The sequence below is a fragment of the Psittacula echo genome (genome assembly GCF_963264785.1).
Source record: "Psittacula echo genome assembly, chromosome: 3".
NCBI lineage: Eukaryota > Metazoa > Chordata > Aves > Psittaciformes > Psittacidae > Psittacula > Psittacula echo.
The window spans coordinates 6,522,990-6,533,078 of NC_137736.1; positions in this window are offsets into that span (position 1 = coordinate 6,522,990).

A 10,089-nucleotide genomic window follows, 5' to 3' on the forward strand; every position below is an offset into this window, starting at 1 on the left:
GCCCTGCAAGGCAGGAAATCTCAAGCAGCTCCATTGTTTTCAAGAGTCCTTGGCAAGACAGAGAGAATGGTTTAATTATTTTCAGTATTTACCCTTCCCAATAAGCCAGGCCAGAAGCAAGACCATTCTGTTGAGATTTTGCTTTTCTATTTCTCTGGATCACCAAGGTGAATTCCACATCACTCACTTGTGCTACCTGAATGAGTAAATGATAGGAGAGGATTCTTTTTCAATTCCCTCATTCTCACATAGAATTCCAGAGACAAGAGGCAAACTCCAGCTCTTTTGCCAGAAATCCAAAGCTCCACATTTTTCTTGCAGAGGTAGATGAGGCTCTTCTGTTTCCATCATCAAGGCACCTCTGTGGCAGCCTGACAATGTGACGCCTTGAAACACAGGCTCCTGAGGAGACTGCCATCCTGTTTCTGAAATGGTGTCATGTAACGCTCACCTAATTAGCCACCTACGTAATTATCCACAAAGCCCAGCTCAGTAGCCTCTCCCCAGCCATCCCTTTTGGCTGGGAGAGTTGTTCAAACCGACCTGTGCTGTGCCTCCTGGTTCAGCATGTGAGGCCATGATGAACTGGAAGATGTACAGGTTGCATATGCTGACCAGAATATGCTTTTCCCACATCCATGCAAATACACCTCAAGATGGAGCTTACAAAAAGCACACATCAGCTCTCCAAAACAGTGCCTTGGTACAAGGGGGTTTTTAACATATTAAGCATGTTTTTCTTTCAAATTAACTAGCTTTGTCTTTTCTTCCTAAAGCTTTATTTGCTGGCCACTATCCAATAGCTTAGAGCTAGTGATAGCAACACAAACTCTGAGGGAAAGTCTGTAGTAAAAAAACATCCTCAAAGGGGGTTTCCCAAGTCTGCAACTGAACTGTGTCTTTTACTTAACATCTTTTATTTAAAGAGAGAGTTTGAATGACATTTATTTGGCCTGTAGAAACCAGGAAAAGACCAAACAAAACTCATTTTATTCTTGCTCCTAAGGACTGATTGTTAACTTGGCGCTTTTTGTTTTCCGTTTGTTCTCTGCCTGCTGACAGTGGCAGAAGAATTATATTAAAGAGTATGTGTCAGGATGAACAGATTTATCTACCAATCAAAGAGAAATAGCTAAGGGCATGCTACTGTGCTGGAAAAACTGTCAGGTCTAGTACCCAGGAAAAGAGATGCAGTGAAAATCTTGGTTTGTGAAAGAGATAATGAAAAATAAACCCTTCCTCAATCTACTGTGTCACTTGGCAGCCTGGTGCCACATGTGAGAGTACAAGGACTACAGACAGTACTGGCCATTTACAGCTCTGGGGTTCAAGGAGTCTCACTTACACTGCCCAGTGCCATGGGTTTCACGGGATTCTGTGCAGGCCTTTATCAGAATCCAAGAACATCCAACAGTGACTCATGATGTATAAACATCACAGTAGCATTGCAGTCATTGCGTTGCCTTCAGTTACACCACTAAAAGAATGGTTGTCCAAAAAAAGAAGTACTTATCTGTTAGACTCAAATGGACATGCTTTTCAAGAAACCTCAAAAATATACTTACATTCACTGTTAGGCAGGGTAAGCCCCGACCACTGACAGTTGACAGTAGCAGTCTGGGGTTTTCCAGATTTCTTACACTTCTGATATACATGACAGAAGGTAAATGAAGCTGTGGAAAATCTGTGTGGGGAAACAGACTATTTTTGTATCTTTTTCATGTAGTGCCTATTCTGGGAACCACTAACCCGTTATCAACTTGAAAAAAAGAAACTGTTTAATATTGGTCTAGAGAGATAGTTTTGTCTTTGTCTTAGTATAAACAGGAGACAGCCACTGCCCCAGCAGCCCAGACAACCATGTTTTGTGTTTAATTGTCAAAGAAGTTGCCTGTGTTACGGGACTTCAAACCTCTGAGCAAGATGACCTGTCAGGGCCCTGTTGCCTATTATGTTAACTGCCCAAGTACAGCGTAGAGTTTCTGGTTTTGAACAGCTGCAAAATATACCAAATACCATCAGCTCAGCCATACGACCTGAGAGAGAATCAGTGCTGGGATAGAAGGGCCTTTGCTCTGGTCTAGTACAATAGAAGAGACTCTAAAGTAATTAATTACATCCCCTCTAAGCTTCAAACTCCATCTTTAGGTGAAGGCAAGTGGTTCACTGGGATAAAATCACCTCAAGAAGTGATGCGGCAGTTCCTTCCCAGGCTGAGAAGCAAATTCCCATGTTTCAGGACTACTGCATGCAGAGATGCTCTACCACAGGACTGAACCATCCCCTCCTGGTAGACAGACAACAAAAGGCTATATGGAAAGAGTTTCCTTCCATACTGGCAAGCAAGCCCTTAAAGAAACAAGTGTAGAATGAAGATGACTATTAAGGCATTTTTGTCTCTATGAATGCCCTACAAACTAGTACTGCAAACAGACCATCTCTTGCCAGAAATTTGGTCACATCTTCACAGCATCAGAGGCTGGAGGTAGAAGGTAGTTTGCAAGACTGCAGTCATTTTCCACTTTAGAAGCCGAACTTCATCTGACACTGCAGGACTCTGCCCACAGCATCTCAAAAATTCTGGGATCTCATGTTGGGATCAGGGCTCTGAGGCCTAGCCTTCCACAGTAAATAAAGACTCTTACAACAACACCCAGAGCAGAAACTCTTGGCCCAGTCAAATTTTGCAGCAAAACTAATTTAAAGAATTGCGCTGCTTGCTTTTGCTAAGAAACTCTGGTTTTTACAGTACAGTCAAGACACTGTTTTCTGCACATCCCCAGTTTGTGCTAAGACTATGACCACTAACACTTTCATGTTATACCTTTTCCTTTGTCCTGCCTGCTGAAAGCATACCCAAACATATTAGTAAAGATGATGGATCTGCCATGCATGCAACACTGCAAATTCAGCATGCAAGCTCCCTGGGAACATGGCAAAAGAAGGAATTTTGAACTCTGCCACAAAGTAACCTGCCTGTTCCACATGCATTGGAGGCAAAACCAGCCGAGCCTTTGGATATGTGTCAGCTTTTCCACAATGCAGATAGGCGGCAGCTGATGTTGGATGCACGTTTCCAGCCTGGCCAGGCTTACTTCAGTGCTTGCTGATCAGCTGCTCCCTTCTGTGGGGAAACACCCATGAAAATCCAAGCATTCTGGAGTAGATCCATTGCACAGATTGGTGGGAAGGAAGGACCAGGTGTTTGTACTCAAATGGCTGCATGTGCTACCAACACAACAAAAGAGCATGGCTGAAGAAGACAAGTGTGTATTGTCTGACAGTCTCTATGCTAACTCAGGAATCAGAAAATCTTAACTTGCATTTGGAAAATAACATCACTAATTCTGCAAAAGACACGAATCTGTAACAGTCTGTCCCTCCACTGCACTCAGACTCTGTTTTCAGTTAAAAATCAGAAAAAAAGTAGCTCCAGGTTAGAAGTGTTCAGGCATGAAGAAGATACACACTAGTCACACGGGGGGAAGTTTTGCTATCCTCAGTTATCTTTTTTTAACTGCAGAGTTAACCAAGACAGCTGCCTGTATAGTTCTTTCCAAACAGGAACCCTCTTTCATTCTCACTTCTCATGACTTGAAGGAGTAAGACTTCCAAACTTCAAACCCTGTATGAATTGTCAGAACTGATCAGAATGTGACCTCAAGCAACCAGACAGCTATGCCACTGTTAATATGTAGCACCACATGCATGCATGGATGATCTCAAATTAGTCACCACACAAAATCAAATGCCACCTAAGGTCTGTGCGTTATGCATTAGAGGAAATGTCGTTCAGAACCCAAGTCCACTTGTCTGTGTATTGAAGAAAAATGCCTCACTGTAGGTCCATAAAATGCTCCATAATACAATCTTCTATCCTTCATCAGTTCTGCTGAAAAACCAGGCAGTGTTCATGTGGCTTCAATGAATGGTGTTAAGCTGTCAATCAACTGAGAAGCAGCAATATTTCACTTCTTTTCCACTGCACACATCCCAGTTGTCCTTTTTTTTCCCCTAAGTGTTGCTGCCGTTAACCATTTTATTCTGCTTGGTGGCATGCCATTTTGATGCCTGTGTCTGTAGCAAATCTGGCTTGTTTGAATCTCTTCAAGTCTCTCTTGATTGTGTTTTATGAAATGTGAAACTCCACTGCAGAAAATAGTTTAACATTCACAACAAACTGTGGGAGCTAACTGGCAGCCTGGAAGGAATCATTAGTATTTACAAATACATGAGTCATTCCATTTTTGAGATGCTACTGATTGCAGCTGCATAATTCTATGTGCTCACATCCCAGCATCTTGCTCCTTTTAAATACTGCATCAAGACATATGCTGTACAGTGCTGCAAGCTGCTTGTAACCAGGCTGCAACATTACATATCTCCATTTAGATGTCCGTTTAGACTCCCTGCAGCTGTTACTCACAAAGTTACAAAATAATGTAGAAAATTCACTCTTAAACTGTTTCTTTTACATCAGTGGTCAAGCCGGGTCTTGATTTCGAACACCAAGTTCATTTACACTAGATTTCTTCTGCTTTTCTTCTCATTGATCTAGGAGAAGGATTTCTAAGTAAATCTAATAATCATTAGTGTCACTTTATCAAGGACATATTTAGAATCCTTATTCCCACCAAAAATAATACAAATGCTTAAGAGTCAGATATAAAACATTAGAGCATCTCCATATGCAGGTGGAGGAATTCTGAAGGCAGCCTATTTACAATGACATCTTCCTAAATACATTACGTAGCTGGAGTACAATTATTTTTCAAAACATGACATAGGAATACAAGTCACCTACATGGCAGAAAAGTTCAACTAAACCTTCACCTGAAGCCCATATCCTGACTGTTTTGCCCTAGTTTTCAATATGCTCTACAGTATGCTGGTGCAGTGTTTTGGGTTGGTACTCACCCTGTGTAACAAACACTAAATTTTACTCAACACATCCTAACTTCAACTACTCTAGTCCCTTATTTAAAACCCAGAATGGATTCTTTCAGGTCTAATTCCCTTAGGAGTCCTTCCAGAGACGTACTTAGGATCAAAGAGGGGATCAAAAGCATGTTTCCAGATCAACATGCTAGATGTCAAGTTCCTATCATGCTCTCACGGTTGATATGTTAAGACATCAGTGATGTGCTCTAGATCCTGTACTGTGTTCTGTTCACTCTCCACCATCTGAGACTGGGAAGTAGTATAGGAAGGGCACTGTGGGTGGGGGCAATGACAGAGGGGAAAGCCAGGGGAACTCTCAAGAGTGAAGACAGCACTGGCTGTTCCTTACACAAGGGAAGTGATAGTGATGCATCCCTGCCAATCCTTGAAAGCCCCCATCTTCCCATGGCCTGAATGTCCTGTCACTGCTGTTTCACCCTTTTATTTCTGGTAGGCCTCCCCTGAGTCCCTGGCTGTGTGCTGGCCCTCAGCAGACCTCTGTCTAGTGGATTGCAATTAAGGATAAGCAAATACGATGGTTTTGAAAGATTTAATAGGCAGGATTCAGATCATGTTGCACTAATTGTTTAAGATGAATTAAGAATGTAGTGTAATATGAGTCTCTATAACCTCTGTCCAGCTCTTTAATTTCCAGGAAGGGAGTGGCTAAAATGGTCACAGAAAATCAGGATCCCTGGTGCTCCCTTTAGTTGAGGCAAGCATTCACTCCCTGGAAAAGTTTTCCAAATAGCTGGAAGTCAGACTTGACCAGGCACCTTGACAAACAATAGGAGAAAGAGCAAGGAGAAGAGAAATGCTGCTGACCTCTGCATTTCATAGTTTTTGACACACCAGATAAATACATACTACATGTCTCCCTGTCTGCTGAACTGTTAAGCTGCCCTGTGCTACTGCAGGCTTTAGTAGAAACTATCCATCAAGCAGCCAGTAAAAACCTAGCTACTGAACTCCTGAGCTTCTGCATAGGGAGCTCTCCTTGGCTCAAGGAGACAAACTTCTCTCTACAGTCCTTGACACTCTTAATCATGCTGGCCCCCTGCCTAGTCTGGGGGAAGCAGGATGGATTGGTGAGCCTATGACGGCCATTGCTGGTGAGAAGACCTTCCCTGCACCCCTGCATGCTGAGCAGGCACCACCAGTCCAGTGTTAGGGAGATCAGTACTTCAGTAGGGCCTCTCCTCAGGCTAGGCTGAGAAACACAGGGCAATTCACATCTTCCCATCCAGACTATTAATAGGCCCCAGATGGTTTTCAGGATTGCCCTTTCTTTAAGGAAAGAACTGTCCTCTCTCTGCTTAGCTGTTTCTGTCAGCTCCATGCTGTCACCAGAACTAGAAGTCAGTGGTTGCTGGAACTCCCTCCACTCCCTGAAACATCTCCCATTCCTCCTCAAGCTCCTTCTAGTTACAGCTGCCTCTTGCCTTCCTTCCTTCCCTCCCTGCTCTTGGACTCCCTTTTCCCAGTCAGTAGGCTTTTCCTCTTCTCCCCATTCAACAGGCAGCTAGCAGCAAATACAATTGTTAATTTATTTACTTTTAAAATTGACAAACAGATAAGGCTGGACCCAAACTCATGAAAAGCAGACATGGAATCCAGTCACAACCCAGGTATAAACACATCCCTCATCCAGATCTCCAGGAGCAAGTAGTTGGACTGCTTTGAAGATACAAGTTCATCCCAAGTTCTACATCAGAAATTTGGGATAAAATCTTATCTGCTAAGTCAATATAATATTCCCCTTCCATCCATTGTTCCTCATGTTGTTCTCTTACCTCACGCTCTGACTACGATGTAGCATCTCCCCTGCTGATTCAGCCACTGACTGACCAGCAAGGAACAGAGGGAATGTAAAGTTAATTTTGAAAAGAAACGTCTTAACACACTGGAACTTGAAAGCTGCAAGCTAACGTGTTGCCATTGCTATTTATTCCTCTGAGTATTGCACAGGAGGAATGTGAACACTAGGAATTCACTAGTTCCCTAAGGAATTCAATCCAAGATACTTTTCCTACTGAGGCGAGTAGGAGACAACAACATTCCTGACTTCAGCCCAGCAAATCATCCAAATGTCATCCCTGTTCATTAAGCTGCTTATCCAAAGTTCACCCAATCCAAGTGAAATTAAGTATATGAAAATCCTTCACAGGATGCCTGAAATGTTGGTAAACTTGGGGTTTTGTCACAAACTGGACTTCTCTGCAGCATGGGCTGAAAATGTCCTTAATCCTGCCTTCTTTTTCAAGGGCAACTCAAAGCCATTACTGAAACCTTTCAACAGGCTTTGAAGCAAATCCTTTTAACTGTGATCACTGAGTATTTTCTCTGAACTTTGACTTTTTAGGCTATCCTCATCTGTAGATTGCTCTTAGTACTCAAAATGGGCCAACAGTCATACCAAGAAGTGCAAAGCAAGAGAGAACAGGTCTCCTGTTAAAGACTTTCATCTGTTTTTAATTGTTTCAGCTGTTGTGTCCCGAAATGCTTCTCTTAGCAGAGCTCTTAGTAAAAACAGCACAAAGAAACCAAAGACCTTGGCAAAGCTCCATTCACCACATCAGTACTCCAAGGTCATTTTTACACAAGATGTTGCAGGTTACAAGTGAGGCATTCCACAACAGATAAGATGTCTTACTATAGCCAAAAGCCAGCAGAGAGACAAGGCCTCACTCCACAAAACATTAGATTTCACAGCATCTGTCTTCTCACCCCTTCTGGAGACTTACCTCAGCTTCCTGCCAAAAGAGCAACCACATCTTCATCCTCCTCTTTTCCACACTTTCCTTCACCACCTCTCCTGGTGGGCTGGGAGGAACGCCTCCTTCTTCTGGATTAAAAACCCAGCAATCACATTGACTGCAGCCTTGTGCTGCTGCTTTCCCATCCTTTCTGAATCACACCTTTGGAAGGAGCTGTTTATTATACACAGTTAGTAAACCGTTTGGGGCTTACCTTGAGTGAGTCCAAGGGCCAAATTAATCTGATCTCATTTCACATTTAGTAGAAGCGCTGAACTGGTGCCACCCAGGTTACACGGCGATGGACCCCACGTGGAGAAATGGTGACATCCTGTGGAAAAATGGGAAATGGCACGCTAAAGGTTGGTTACTAATTTTAACTCATTGATTTTGGCATTTCCTGCCGTCAAGGTCTCAACAGTGTTTTTAATACTTAAGCTTGGTTGCTTGTAATGTAGATTTTTTTTTTTAATAACTAGGAAAAAACCACCACGAAGCATCACATGCACCCAGAATCACAACAGTGCTGTCATTTGACAGAGAGCGGAAGAGGACTATCTGCATAATTCAGTTTAAAGCCTTTTAAAGTTTAAAGATTACGTCTTGCCAGGGGTTTCACAGGTCCTCATGGATTGCAGGGGAAAAAAGTCACATTCAAGAAACCCAGTTCCCTCCCAGGCTTTGGAGGGCAGAAGGAAGACATGAGTAGAGAGCCTCATCATCTGTTTAGCTCAACTTCTTTGCCTTCTCCCCTCCTGTCCTGCCTTTCCATACCCCTCCCCACTTCTTCAGCTCCACATCTAGGCCTCTCATTTTCTTGTCCAGATTACTTCTGCTCCACTTTACCAGCTGCTCACCTTGCCTCTCCCTCCTTCCCCTGCACACTGCTACCACCCTTCTACTAATTTTTCTGTGCTCAGCCAGCCAAGTTTCTCCTCTAAAACTGCACTTTCACATCCAATCCGTCTTCTCTGTCCAGCTATTCTGCTCTTAAGTAATGCCTAGTCCTACCCTCCTTGCCTAAATCTTCCACTTCTCTTTGTCTGATTTTATAGTTCAAACACATCAGCAAGTCATCACAGCGTAACAAGTCCCTCAACAGAGCACCAGTAATTCATCTTGAAGCAAATTACACCATCTTATCTCAAGGTTAATGTGAGGTAAAATGCATTTGGCTCAGGCTCTTTCACGGGCAGCTGAACTAGTGCACTTAACCACAGTTTTTCAACATGCCCTGGCACAGAGTTACTCCTGCAGAGTTACACTTAGTCACTGCACAGTAACTCTCAGAGGTGTGGACAGTTTGCTCATACATCTGAGCACCTGGAGTCCCCTCAGAGCCAAGTGGCTATAAAGAAAATCAGATAGATGGCACGCCAGCTCAGCTACACAGTCTTGTTCTAGAAAAGCTATTACTGGGAAGAAACCAACCAAAACCACCCCAAAAACTCATGCTATGGATGCAGGTCTGAGGAGAAAGCTCATTAGTGAAGTTCTTTGAAAACTGTAGCAAAGAGCTTTATTTTTGTTGAAAATGGCTGATCTGCGTTTAAAAAATAAGCAACCAACCAAACAAGAAGACCAATTCAGACCAAACCTCACCACTTGGCCATTGCAGTGTATTCCACAGCACACACCAGTATGTCAGGGGCCCTGGCCAGGTTTCACTCCAGCTGCAGCTCCACAGGAATATAAAGACTTCAGGCAAAGAACATTCAAGATAGCAATAATCATAACACCTTTCAACACTTGTAAGGCCATTCACTGCTCACGTCTGTCATTCACAGAGAGTTCTCAGAAATGTTCATTAAAAATAGGCCAGTATTTCACAAAAAGCTCCCCTATCTAATCTAAGCAAGCTCCATGAATCTAAACCTTGAGCTTTTAGCTCAGCCACATATACCTGCCACCTCCCATGAGTAAGTATGAGTCTTCAGGGAGTTATGCAGTGACCTGAAAACTTTTATCTTTCCTTTTCTGACAGGGTAGTTTTCAGCCACATCAGTCTCCCAAAATGATTCCCCACATAGTCTTTCAGCTGCGACACCAATAGATCAGAGGCAGTGGGGCCAGGCAGCTCATGGTGAACAAAGAAGGTAGCAACTAACATTGAGCCCAATTTAATGCAGTTAAAGTTAATAGTGGGACTACAGCTTTTGGTCTTCAACAACTCCAGAGAGCACTCATCTGTTACGCTACGCCCTGGCATTTTGTTGTACTCTGTTCAAGAACTCATGTAATTGTTCTGTTGTTCTTCTCCACCTGGTTTCCACCGGGTTCCTTCTCTCATCAGAAAGATTAAAGTCCAGGCCACCTGTATCCAGTCAACTCCGAAAGCCTTAAAGGGGAAAAATGGGAGAGGGTGGAGCCCACAAAGAATATTTTTTTGGCC